This window comes from Salvelinus sp. IW2-2015, linkage group LG20, assembly GCF_002910315.2.
Source record: "Salvelinus sp. IW2-2015 linkage group LG20, ASM291031v2, whole genome shotgun sequence".
NCBI lineage: Eukaryota > Metazoa > Chordata > Actinopteri > Salmoniformes > Salmonidae > Salvelinus > Salvelinus sp. IW2-2015.
Genome location: NC_036860.1, coordinates 49,417,353 through 49,431,765, shown reverse-complemented (window position 1 = coordinate 49,431,765; position 14,413 = coordinate 49,417,353). Strand labels below are relative to the sequence as shown.

The 14,413-nt window shown below is 43.3% G+C and overlaps 1 protein-coding gene across 1 annotated transcript in view; it reads left to right on the top strand.

The window, feature by feature from the left end:
• Positions 1 to 14,413, top strand: part of tenm1 (teneurin transmembrane protein 1) — a 249,339-nt gene that overhangs the window by 36,262 nt on the left and 198,664 nt on the right. The gene's annotated exons all lie outside the window — the stretch shown is intronic.

Here is a 14,413-nt window from a genome sequence, read left to right as displayed (position 1 = left end):
ATCAAGGTCAAAACTCAAAGAATTATGAATGGTTTGAGTGGAGATGTTTTTACTCCGTTTTCCATTGCAGTCTACATTGTTATCTACCTTATTCACTGGAGACATTGTGCAGTATGTCATCACTGTCTCTTGATGGTTCATCATGAAAATGTCACAGGGTCTGGTCTGCTTCAGGAAGACATGGAATACCACTATGGAGATTTAAGGAGGTTATTCCAGGTCCCATCTAAACCACTGGTTGAATGTTTACCTTTCACAATACACATTATAGGTCTTGAAATTATTATAGACTCATTTCTAATTTGATAAGACATTTGATAAGGTAAGAGTAATTTCCTACATTTCCATATTGCTTTATTACTTGTCAAAGATTCATGGTTACTAGGGATGCCCAGATAAGAGAAATCTGGGACAAAAACCAATATTTTCTTGGCTGTGATGTCCAATACTGATATCGGGGGAAAACAAGCYGTTGTGAGATTCGGGCAACAACACAATCAGAAATGGCAGTGTCATTGGAAAATAATGATTTATAGGAGCTACTGTAAGGTTTCCTCACAACAGCTGTATTTTATTATGTCAATTCTACATAGGGCCTATTCGAAAGCTATTTGTAAGGTCATTGGGCATAAGTATGTACAGGTGCAGAAGATGGACAAAAACAGATTACCGTAGAACATTATCGTAATGGTGATAGTACACTTGTACCGCCGTAGTTCAACTTTGATCAGTGTTGCTGTTCTTATTGTTTTACATACAAGTTCTTCTAACCCTATTCTGTCTCTTCTCATGGAGTCCTGGAACAAATGCAGTTGTGAAATATAGTTGACATGACACATTCCTTGATCATTGTGATATCATTTGAAGAGAATAATTGGAGAACAAAGTAGGCATGCTGAAACTATGAGTCTGGTATAATGACCATGATGTCATTATAATCTATATGAGGATCCTCTCTAATGATGCCTATCAGTGATTGATCATTAGAAGATTAGAGTAGGTATTTCTAATTCAAATGATGATTTTACACTTTCTGAAGAGAACACTTAATATTTATTTCACATACAGTACTTGCCTATTTGAAGGCATATTTTACATACATATGAATAACACCTGAACTTCATATCCCTCACATTGATATGATTAACAGTGACATATTTTTAATCAAATGATCCTCTTTATACTGTAGTATCTTATTTTCTTTAGATTTACCTTCAAACCTATGCGAATGATGAAAATACATATTTTCATCTATTGGTTTGTTTTAACTGCAAATGTGAGCTCAAATCGGCTTTATGCTCCTATGTATTGCGGTATTCAAATTATACACTGAACAAAACATTTTGTTCTGGTTACCTTGGAAACTGCATAAAATGAACAAATGGCATTTGCTCGGAGCAGCAGCTTTTTCAACCTGAACAGATTGATAGCAAAACAGTATGCACAGGATTTCAGCCCCTTTCGTGGAGAGGAGAACATTCCCTGTGCTCATTTATGTGTCCATTTTCCGCTGGTGCCTCCATTTCGCGGCTGTGATTTTAAGGGGCAGGAGGTCGTAGAGAGATATTCACTGACAAGAAATTGGTCAAGGACATGGGTTCCTGACTGGCGTAATTAGTGTAGAGATTATTACTTGAGAGTGAGGTCAGGCAAGTCACCTTGGTGAGGGATTCTCAAGAGCAGTTTAAAGAAAGACGACACCTCTCCATATGCAAGCCGCACCACAGTGTTGAGTACACACCATGGCCACAGGCTGATATTACTGAATCTAGTCACACAGGATTCTGATCTACATCTGATTATTGTGCAGCCCTGACAAATCCATTAAAACTGTTGATTAAGAAATTGACCTAAAATGTACAGTTTTAGAACACCTACTAGTTTTTCTTTTCTTTTTACTATTTCTACATTGTAGAATTGTAGTGAAGAAATCCAAACTATGAAATAACACATGGAATCATGTAGTAACCAAAAAAGGGAGATTCTTCAAATAGCTACCCATTGCCTTGATGACAGCTTTGCACACTCTTGGCATTCTCTTAACCAGCTTCATGAGGTAGTCACCTGGAATGCATTTAAATTAACAGGTGTGCCTTGTTAAAAGTTAATTTGTGGAATTTCCTTCTTAATGCGTTTGAGACAATCAGTTGTGTTGTGACAAGGTAGGGGGGTATACAGAAGATAGCCCCATTTGGTAAAAAAACAAGTCCATATTATGGCAAGACCAGCTCAAATAAGCAAAGAGAAATGACAGTTCATCATTACTTTAAGACATGAAGGTCAGTCAATACGGAACATTTCAAGAACTTTGAAAGTTTCTTCAAGTGCAGTCGCAAAAACCATCAAGCACTATGATGAAACTGGCTCTCATGAGGAACGCCACATGAAAGGAAGACCCAGAGTTGCCTCTGCTGCAGAGGATAAGTTCATTAGAGTTACCAGCCTCAGAAATTGCAGCCCAAATAAATGCTTCACAGAGTTCAAGTAACGTACACATCTCAACATCAACTGTTCAGAGGAGACTGTGTAAATCAGGCCTTCATGGATTAATTGCTACAAAGAAACCACTACTAAAGGACACCAATAAGAAGAAGAGACTTGCTTGAGCATGAGCAATGGACATTAGACTGGTAGAAATGTGTCCTTTGGTCTGGAGTCCAAATTGGAGATTTTTGGTCCCAACCGTCATGTCTTTGTGAGACACGGTGTGGGTGAACGGATGATCTCCACATGTGTATTTCCCACCGTAAAGCATGGAGGAGGAGGTGTGATGGTGTGGGGGTTCTTTGCTGTTGACACTGTCTGTGATTTATTTATAATTCAAGGCACACTTAACTAGCATGGCTACCACAGCATTCTGCAGTAATACTCCATCCCATCTGGTTTGGGCTTAGTGGGGCTATCATTTGTTTTTCAACAGGACAAGGACCCAACACACCTCCGGGCTGTGTAAGGGCTATTTTACCAAGAATTAGAGTGATGAAGGGCTGCATCAGATGACCTGGCCTCCATAATCCCCCGACCTCAACCAAATTGAGATGGTTTGGGATGAGTCGGACCGCAGAGTGAAGGAAAAGCAGCCAACAAGTGCTCAGCATATGTGGGAACTTCTTCAAGACTGTTGGAAAAGCATTCCAGGTGAAGCTCGTTGAGAGAATGCCAAGAGAATGCAAAGCTGTCATCAAGGCAAAGGGTGGCTATTTGAAGAATCTCAAATATAGAATATTGTTTTGGTTACTACATGATTCCATATGTGTTATTTCATATTGTTGATGTCTTCACTATTATTCTACAATGTAGAAAATTGTAAAAATAAAGAAAAACCCTTGAATGTGTAGGTGTTCTAAAACTTTTGACAGGTAGTGTATTTTTAAAAATGATCAATATATTTAATTAAATCATTTTTTGTATCACTATACAGTATAACAGGTCTCAGGTATCTGCAATAATTTATATCACACTCTTTGTATAGTTTTGATAATATAATATAATTAGATAATGTACAGTTCATCTTTGTGTGTAAGGGTTAAGTGAAGGTACTCTGTTATATTTTATTCTGGTTTAGCTATGTGACCCAGTCTTTATCACAAATGATCTCTTAAGGTGAGGTCATTTCATGCTCAGCAGTGTAAATGTTGATAAAGATTGATCCTCCTTCACAGAGAGAGGTGGATGTCCTGAAATAGACTTGCAGCAAGATGACAATAAACTGTAAGTCCTTTTGAGATGACATCTGTGAATCATTATCAACGATAATCATTGATCATTATCAATGACTGGGAAAATAGACTATCTAGAGCAGTGGTCACCAATTGGTCGATCGCGATCGACTGATCGTTCCTCAAGGCATTCCTAGTTGATCACCAAACTTCTGTAGAAAWGCCAACGATAAAGGCTTGTGCTCCTTTTTTTTGTATTGTGCTGTTGGTGATAGGTGCACTTGATTCATAAGCCCMGCGCACTGGGTAAGCAAAGTGTTCCCATTTTGAACCATTTCATTTGTATGAAAAGACTAACTCCACCTATCGGGCAGACCGGGAGATCTGTGGCAAAATCGAGTGTGCCTACTGCACTAACCAATCGGGAAGCTCAAATGACCGTGCCTACAGAGCTTCCACGACCCCGGCCACAGCAAAGTTTGATACTAGCCTACACAAGATTGAATAACTGATAAAACCATGACCATAGAGAGACTGTTAAATAATACAGCAAAAAGCTGCTGTTTTTATGAGTGGGTTCATGTAAAAAAAAAAATCAACACTATTACAAAACATAAAACGCACGTCTCCCTAATTCCACTTGCACTGGGCCTCCCGAGTGGAGCAGCGGTCTAAGGCACTGCATAACAGTGCTAGAGGTGTCACTACAGATCCGGGTTTGATCCTGGGCTGTATTGCAGCCGGCCACAACCGGGAGATCCATGAGGTGGCGCACAATTGGCCCTATGCTGCTCTCTCCCCCCCTCTGCTAAGACGCGTGTTTAAAACAACTGGGAACTCGGAAATCTCCATCTTCTGACTTCAGTGTGTTCTAGACAACTGGGAACAAGGAATATAAAGAGATCCTACTGTGAAAAATATATTTGAACGGTCATCCAACTCTGAATTCCAAGCTGAAAACTTGGGCAACTTTCTAGATAAATGCCACATTCAAAACAACTGGGAACTCTGAAAATACAAGGTCAAATCATGACTTCAGTGATCTTCAGGTTGAAAAGTCAGAGCTCTAGAAAGAGGCAGGTTCTTCAGGTTGAATGTGGCAATTGCACCGGCTTTCCAACCTGAAGATCACTGACGTGATGATTTGACGTCTCTGGCATAATATTGGCAAGCCAGGCATATAGCCAATATGCTGTGATAATTTATTTATCTAGGCAAGTCAGTTAAGAACAAACTCTTATTTACAATGACAGCCTAGGAACAGTGGCTTAACAGCCTTGTTCAGGGGCAGAACGACAGATGTGTACCTTGTCAGCTCAGGGATTCAATCTAGCAACCTTTTGGTTACTGGCCCAATGCTCTAACCACTAAGCTACCTGCCAACCCAGGTAGCCTAGTCTATAATGTATTAGGCCTACTGCACAAACTTCATTCCCACACAACTGTTTATATTAGGTTAATGTAAAAAAAATCATACGTCATGTTTAAAAAGATATCTGAGCCGTAGATCTCGGCTTGCTTTTCGACCTCGAAAGTGATCATGACTCAGAAAAGGTTGGTGACCACTGATCTGAGGGACATTCCAGGAGGAATAACATCGTTGTGGATGGCATACCATCATTTTCACATGAGAACTGGGCTAAGTCTGATGAGAAAGTAAGGAAAAGTATCACTGAAAAGCTGTAAATGGATCATACGAAGATTGATGTTGAGCGCGCCCACTGGTCTGGAAAATATGTAACCATCCAAGGTGACAGACCCAGGCCGATAGTGGTTAAGTTCCTGAGGTTTAAGTACAAGATGGCTGTTCTGGAGAGAGCCAAGAACTTGAAAGGAACCAACATCTTCCTCAACAAGGACTTCTCTGAAGCTGTGCGCCAGAGTCGGAAAGAACTTATCCCAGCTATGAAAGCTGCCAGAGAGCATGGGAACATTGCTTACATCTGCTACAACAGGCTCGTTGTCCACCTTCACTCCCAAAAGCCTGGGAGGAATGAGAGAGCCAAGCCTCAGGCTCAGTAGCTTCAGTCCAACATCACACACATATTTATTTTGTCTCCATATTATGTCTATCTCCGATAAGCTACCAAGGAAAGGGCTAAGCATCGTTCATATTAATAAATGTAGCCTTATAAATAAGGTTCATGAAATCAATAACTTGCTAACATCGGATAACATGAATATACTGTCAATCTCTGAAACTCACTTAGATAATTCCTTTGATGATACAGCAGTAGCAATATAGGGATATAACATCTACAGAAAATACAGGAATGCCTATGGGGGAGCTGTTGCTGTGTATGTTCAGAGCCATATTCCTGTGAAGCTTAGAGAGGATCTCATGTCAAATGTTGTTGAAGTGTTGTAGTTGCAAGTTCAACTGCCTCATCTAAAGCTTCTTGTCTTGGGGGGCTGCTGTAGGCCAAGAAATGCTAACAGTCAGTATTTGGATAATCTGTGTGCAATGCTTAATACTGTGTGTGATATTAACAGAAAGGTCTATTTTCTGGGTGACCTGAACATTGACTGGTTAGCAACTAGCTGTGCTCTCAAGAGGATGCTTCTAACTGTGACTATTGCCTTGAATATGACTCAGGTGCTCACTCAACCAAGTAGAGTGCATACCAATAGTGTTGGATCTGTTACTTCCACTTGTATTGATCATACAGTACCAGTCAAAAGTTTGAACACACCTACTCATTGAAGGGTTTTTCTTTATTTTTACTATTTTCTACATTGTAGAATAATAGTGAAGACATCATAACTGAGAAATGACATATGGAATCATGTAGTAACCCAAAAAGTGTTAAACAAATCAAAATATATTTTATATTTGAGATTCTTCAAAGTAGCCACCCTTTGCCTTGATGGCAGCATTGCACACCCTTGGCATTCTCTCAACCAGCTTCATGGGAATGTATTTCAATTAACAGGTGTGCCTTGTTAAAAGTTCATTTGTGGAATTTGTGGAACTTCTTTCCTTCATAATGCATTTGAGCCAATCAGTTAGGTTGTGACAAGGTGTGGGGGGAAAGGAAGACCCAGAGTTACCTCTGCTGCAGAGGATGAGTTCATTAGAGTTAACTGCACCTCAGATTGCAGCCCAAATAAATGCTTCTGAAAGTTCAAATAACAGACACATCTCAACATCAACTGTTCAGAGGGGACTGAATCAGTCCTCCATGGTCAAATTGCTACAAAGAAACCACTACTAAAGGACACCAATAATAAGAAGAGACTTGCTTGGGCCAAGAAACACGAGCAATGGACATTAGACCGGTGGAAATCTGTCCTTTGGTCCGATGAGTCCAAATTGGAGATGTTTGGTTCCAACCGCTGTGTCTTTATGAGACGCAGAGTATGTGAACAGATGATCTCTACATGTGTGGTTCCCACTTGAATAATAGTGGAGGAGGTGTGATGGTGTGGGGGTGCTTTGCTGGTGACACTGTCAGTGATTTATTTAAAATTCATGGCACACTTAACCAGCGTGGCTACCACAGCATTCTGCAGTAATACGCCATCCCATCTAGTTTGCGCTTAGTAGGACTATCATCTGTTTTTCAACATGACCCAAAACACACCTCCAGGGTGTGTAAGGGCTATTTGACCAAGGAGAGGGATGGAGTGCAGCATCAGATGACCTGGCCTCCACAATACCCCAACCTCAACTCAATTGAGATGGTTTGGGATGAGTTGGACTGCAGAGTAAAGGAKAATCAGTCAACAAATGCTCAGCATTTGTGGGAACTCCTTCAAGACTGTGCCAAGAGTGTGCAAAGCTGTTATCAAGGCAAAGGGTGGCTACTTTGAAGAATCTAAAATCTAAAATATATTTTGATTTGTTTAACACTTTTTTGCTCACTACATGATTCCATGTGTTATTTCGTAGTTTTGAATTCTTCACTATTATTCTACAATGTAGATCATTTTAGGACTAGAATGAGTAGGTGTGTCCAAACTTTTGACTGGCAATGTATATCTTCACTAATGCTGCAAAGCTTTGCTCCAATTGTTGACAAGCATGCACCTGTTAAGAAACTAAGTGTGATAACTATTAGAGCCCCATGGATCGATGATGAATTTAACAATTGTATGGTTCAAATAAATGATGCAAAAGAGGTGATAAACAAGTCAGGCTGCTRAGCTGATTGGTTGACGCACTGTAAGTTGAGAAATGTTGTGACTAAACTTAACAAAAAGAAGAATAAATTATATTACCAAACAAAGATAAATGACATAAAACACAACGTAAAATACTTTGGAGTACCTTAAATTATATTATGGGAAGAAAACCTAATTAATATCCATCGTTCATTGAAGTTGATATTGCCAATCATTTCAACCACTGTTTCACTAGTAAAGTAGAAAAAACTAAAAGTGAAATGACAACATTAAACAGTGAACCATCATCACTTGGTATAAAATATCTAATAATGAAAGAGAAGGAATGCGGTTTTGAATTTGGTCAAGTTATTGTGGGAGAGGTGGAAAAACTATTGTCATCCATCAATAATAAGTCACCAGGTATAGACAACCTTGATGGTAAACTGTTGATAATTGTTGCAGACTGTATTGCCACCCTGATTTTCTATATCTGTAACCCTTCTTTGATTGGATTCCACCTGTAATAAATTCAATTGATTGGACATGATTTGGAAAGGCACATACCTGTCTATATAAGGTCCGACAGTTGACAGTGCAGGTCAGAGCAAAAACCAAGCCATGAGGTCAAAGGAATTGTTTGTAGAGATCTGATACAGGATTGTGTCGAGGCACAGATTTGGGAAGGACACCAACAATTATGCAGCATTCATGGTCCCCAAGAACACAGGGCCTCCATCATTCTTAAATGGAATAAGTTTGGAACCACCAAGACTTTTCAGAGATCTGGCCACCCGGCCAAACGGAGCAATCCGGGGAGAAGGGCCTTGGTCAAGGAGGTGACCAAGAACCCGATGGTCACTCTGACAAAGCTCCAGAGTTTCTCTGTGGAGATGGGAGAACCTTCCAGAAGGACAACCATCTCTGCAGCACTCCACCAATCAAGCCTTTATGGTAGAGTGGTCAGACGGAAGCCACTCCTCAGTAAAAGGCACATGACAGCCTGCTTGGAGTTTGCCAAAAGGCACCTAAAGGTCTCTCAGACCATGACAAACAAGATTCTCTGGTCTGATGAAACCAAGATCGAACTCTTTGGCCTGAATGCCATGCGTTTCTGGAGGAAACCTGGCACCATCCCTGTGGTGAAGCATGGTGGTGGCAGCATCATGCTGTGGGAATGTTTTTCAGCGGCAGGGACTGGGAGACAAGTCAGGATCGAGGGAAAGATGAATGGAGCAAAGTACAGAGAGAAAAACCTGCTCCAGAGCGCTCAGGACCTTAGACTGGGGAGAAGGTTCACCTTCCAACAGGACAACGACCCTAAGTGTACAGCCAAGACAACGCAGGAGAGGATCTGCAGAGAAGACAAATATAGGTGTGCCAAGGTTGTAGCATCATACCCAAGAAGACTCGAGGCTGTAATCGCTGTCAAATGTGCTTCAACCAATGTCTGAGTAAAGGGTCTGAATACTTATGTAAATGTTATATTTCAGTTTTCTATTTGTCATTATGGGATATTTTGTGTAGATTGAGAGGAAAAAACTATTTAATAAATTTTAGAATAAGGCTGTAACGTAAAAAAATGTGGGGAAAGTCAAGGGGTCTGCTTTCTGAATGCACTGTATATATGCGGATGATTCCACACATTTACATTTACATTTAAGTCATTTAGCAGACGCTCTTATCCAGAGCGACTTACAAATTGGTGCATTCACCTTATGATATCCAGTGGAACAACCACTTTACAATAGTGCATCTAACTCATTTAAGGGGGAGGGGGGGGGTAGGAGGAATACTTTATCCTATCCTAGGTATTCCTTAAAGAGGTGGGGTTTCAGGTGTCTCCGGAAGGTGGTGATTGACTCCGCTGACTGGCGTCGTGAGGGAGTTTGTTCCACCATTGGGGTGCCAGAGCAGCGAACAGTTTTGATCTGGGCTGAGCGGAACTGTACTTCCTCAGAGGTAGGGAGGCGAGCAGGCCAGAGGTGGATGAACGCAGTGCCCTTGTTTGGGTGTAGGGCCTGATCAGAGCCTGAAGGTACGGAGGTGCCGTTCCCCTCAAGCTCCGTAGGCAGCCACCATGGTCTTGTACGCGATGCGAGCTTCAACTGGAAGCCAGTGGAGAGAGCGGAGGAGCGGGGTGACGTGAGAGAACTTGGGAAGGTTGAACACCAGACGGGCTGCGGCGTTCTGGATGAGTTGTAGGGGTTTAATGGCACAGGCAGGGAGCCCAGCCAACAGCGAGTTGCAGTAATCCAGACGGGAGATGACAAGTGCCTGGATTAGGACCTGCGCCGCTTCCTGTGTGAGGCAGGGTCGTACTCTGCGAATGTTGTAGAGCATGAACCTACAGGAAGCGGTCACCGCCTTGATGTGAGTTGAGAACGACAGGGTGTTGTCCAGAATCACGCCAAGGTTTCTTAGCGCTCTGGGAGAAGGACACAATGGAGTTGTCAACCGTGATGGCGAGATCATGGAAGGGGCAGTCCTTCCCGGGAGGAAGAGCAGCTCCGTCTTGCCGAGGTTCAGCTTGAGGTGGTGATCCGTCACCACACTGATATGTCTGCCAGACATGCAGAGATGCGATTCGCCACCTGGTTATCAGAGGGGGGAAAGGAGAAGATTAATTGTGTGTCGTCTGCATAGCAATGATAGGAGAGGCCATGTGAGGATATGACAGAGCCAAGTGACTTGGTGTATAGCGAGAATAGGAGAGGGCCTAGAAAAAGAGCCCTGGGGGACACCAGTGGTGAGAGCACGTGGTGCGGAGACAGATTCTCGCCACGCCACCTGGTAGGAGCGACCTGTCAGGTAGGACGCAATCCAAGCGTGGGCCGCGCCGGGATGCCCAACTCGGAGAGGGTGGAGAGGAGATCTGATGGTTCACAGTATCGAAGGCAGCCGATAGGTCTAGAAGGATGAGAGCAGAGGAGAGAGAGTTAGCTTTAGCAGTGCGGAGCGCCTCCGTGACACAGAGAAGAGCAGTCTCAGTTGAATGACTAGTCTTGAAACCTGACTGATTTGGATCAAGAAGGTCATTCTGAGAGAGATAGCAGGAGAGCTGGCCAAGGACGGCACGTTCAAGAGTTTTGGAGAGAAAAGAAAGAAGGGATACTGGTCTGTAGTTGTTGACATCGGAGGGATCGAGTGTAGGTTTTTTTCAGAAGGGGTGCAACTCCTCGTCTCTTGAAGACGGAAGGGACGTAGCCAGCGGTCAAGGATGAGTTGATGAGCGAGGTGAGGTAAGGAGAAGGTCTCCGGAAATGGTCTGGAGAAGAGAGGAGGGGATAGGGTCAAGCGGGCAGGTTGTTGGGGCGGCCGGCCGTCACAAGACACGAGATTTCATCTGGAGAGAGAGGGGAGAAGAGGTCAAAGCACAGGGTAGGGCAGTGTGAGCAGAACCAGCGGTGTCGTTTGACTTAGCAACGAGGATCGGATGTCGTCGACCTTCTTTTCAAAATGGTTGACGAAGTCATCCGCAGAGAGGGAGGAGGGGGGAGGAGGGGAAGGAGGATTCAGGAGGGAGGAGAAGGTGGCAAAGAGCTTCCTAGGGTTAGAGGCAGATGCTTGGAATTTAGAGTGGTAGAAAGTGGCTTTAGCAGCAGAGACAGAAGAGGAGAAAGTAGAGAGGAGGGAGTGAAAGGATGCAGGTCCGCGGGAGGCGAGTTTTCCTCCATTTCGCTCGCTCTGCCCGGAGCCCTGTTCTGTGAGCTCGCAGTGAGTCGTCGAGCCACGGAGCAGGAGGGGAGGACCGAGCCGGCCTGGAAGGATAGGGGACATAGAGAGTCAAGGATGCAGAAAGGGAGGAGAGGAGGGTTGAGGAGGCAGAATCAGGACATAGGTTGGAGAAGGTTTGAGCCGAGGGAAGAGATGATAGGATGGAAGAGGAGAGAGTAGCAGGGGAGAGAGAGCGAAGGTTGGGACGGCGCGATACATCCGAGTAGGGGGCAGTGTGGGAAGTGTTAGATGAGAGCGAGAGGGAAAAGGATACAAGGTAGTGGTCGGAGACTTGGAGGGGAGTTGCAGTGAGATTAGTGGAAGAGCAGCATCTAGTAAAGATGAGGTCAAGCGTATTGCTGCCTTGTGAGTAGGGGGGGAAGGTGAGAGGGTGAGGTCAAAGAGGAGAGGAGTGGAAAGAAGGAGGCAGAGAGGAATGAGTCAAAGGTAGACGTGGGGAGGTTAAAGTCACCAGAACTGTGAGAGGTGAGCCATCCTCAGGAAAAGGACTTATCAGGGCGTCAAGCTCATTGATGAACTCTCCAAGGGAACCTGGGGGCGATAAATGATAGGATGTTAAGCTTGAAAGGGCTGGTAACTGTGCAGCATGGAATTCAAAGGAGGCGATAGACAGATGGGTCAGGGGAGAAAGAGAGAATGTCCACTGGGAGAGGATGAGGATCCCAGTGCCACCGCCCCGCTGACCAGAAGCTCTCGGGGTGTGCGAGAACACGTGGGCAGACGAGGCGAGAGCAGTAGGAGTAGCAGTGTTGTCAGTGGTAATCCATGTTTCCGTCAGTGCCAAGAAGTCGAGGGACTGGAGGGACGCATAGGCTGAGATGAACTCTGCCTTGTTGGCCGCAAGATCGGCAGTTCCAGAGGCTGCCGGAGACCTGGAACTCCACGTGGGTCGTGCGCGCTGGAACCACCAGGTTAGAATGGCGGCGGCCACGCGGTGTGAAGCGTTTGTATGGTCTGTGCAGAGAGGAGAGAAGAGGGATAGACAGACACATAGTTGACAGGCTACAGAAGAGGGCTACGCTAATGCAAAGGAGATTAGAATGACAAGTGGACTGCACGTCTCGAATGTTCAGGAAGTTAAGCTTACGTTGCAAAAATAAAATAAAATCTTATTGACTAAAATCTTATTGACTAAAATGATATAGTACTGCTGGCGGTGAAGTAGGCTGGCTAGCAGTGGCTGCGTTGTTGACTTTGTTTGAACGTGTAGCTGGCTAGGTAACCTCGACAATTACTCAAAAACTAACAATTATCTTGGATACAAAGACAGCAAAGACAACTATGTAGCTAGCTAACACTACGCTAATCAAGTCGTTCCGTGTAATGTAAGTTGTGTGTGAGTTTCTACAGTGCTGCTATTCGGTAGAAGTTGGCTAACAGCAGTGTTAGCTAGCAGTGTTGACTAGGTAGGAGACGGCAGCGCAGCGCGGTGGACGAAAATAGCTGGCTAGTTAACCGAATAATTACTCTAACCAACTTAAGCTACACAATTATCTTAGATACAAGATAGCAAGACAACTATGTAGCCAGCTAACACTACACTAATCAAGTCGTTCCGTTGTAATGTAATCGTTTCTCAGAGCTGCTATGCTGCTATTCGGTGGCTAGCTGGCTAGCTAGCAGTGTTGACTGCGTTACGTTACGAAAATAGCTGGCTAGTTAACCAAATAATTACTCTAACCAACTCTAAGCTACACGATTATCTTAGATACAAAGATAGCAAAGAGAACTGTGTAGCCAGCTAACACTACACTAATCAGTCGTTCGTTGTAATGTAATCCGTTTCTCCAGTGCTGCTATGCTGCTGTGCTGCTATTCGGTGGCTAGCTGGCTAGCTAGCAGTGTTGACTACGTTGTTACGTTCGGACGAAAATAGCTGGCTAGCGAACCTCAATAACCTCAATAACTACACAATTATCTTTGATACAAAGACGGCTATGTAGCTAGCTAAGATCAAACAAATCAAACCGTTGTACTGTAATGAAAATGAATGAAAATGGTAAAACTACCTGTGGAGCGAGGCGGAATTGCGACTGCACGCTCCAAACCGGAAGTGTCTACATGTCAGCACCCAAAGCCAGTGAGCTCACACAAATTCTAAATAAGGAGTTACAGTCAGTATCAGAATGGGTGATTAATAATAAACTGGTCTTAAATACTTCTAAAACTAAAAGATTTGTATTTCGTTCAAAATTCTCTAAGACCTTAACCTCACCTGGAGTTTTACATAAAGGTTGTGACCATTGAGGATGTCGAGGAAGCTAAACTCCTAGGTAWAACATTGGATGGTCAATTATCATGGGCAATTCATATTGACAAAGTTGTTGTGAAGATGGGGAGGGGTATGTCTGTTTATAAAAAGATGTTATGCGTTTTTTACACAAAAATCAACTGTACTAGTTGTTCAGGATCTGGTCTTCTCCCATCTTGATTACTGTCTGGTAATATGATCAAGTGCAGCAAAGAAAGTTCTTGCAAAGCTGCAGCTGGCTCTAAACAGAGCAGCACGCTTTGCCCTTAACTGCACATACAGAGCTAACATCAACAACATGCATGCCAGTCTTTCCTGGTTGAGGGTTAGCGAGAGATTTACGGCTTCTCTTCAAGTTTTTATGATAAATAATACTGTGACAAATTCCAGATTGTCTGCATTCTCAAAAACATTCAACTCAGACACCCATACATACCGTACAAGACATGCCACCAGTGGTCTCTTCACAGTCCCCAAGTTCAAAACAAATTCAAGTCAATGCACTGTTTTATACAGAGCCATGATTGCATGGAACTCCCTTCCATCTCCAATTACTCATGCAAACAGCAAAATTACCTTTAAAAAATTTATAAAAAACCAACTCATGGAACTGCGGGGACTGTGAGGGGACACACATACAAACATATGTAAAAGCAGATAC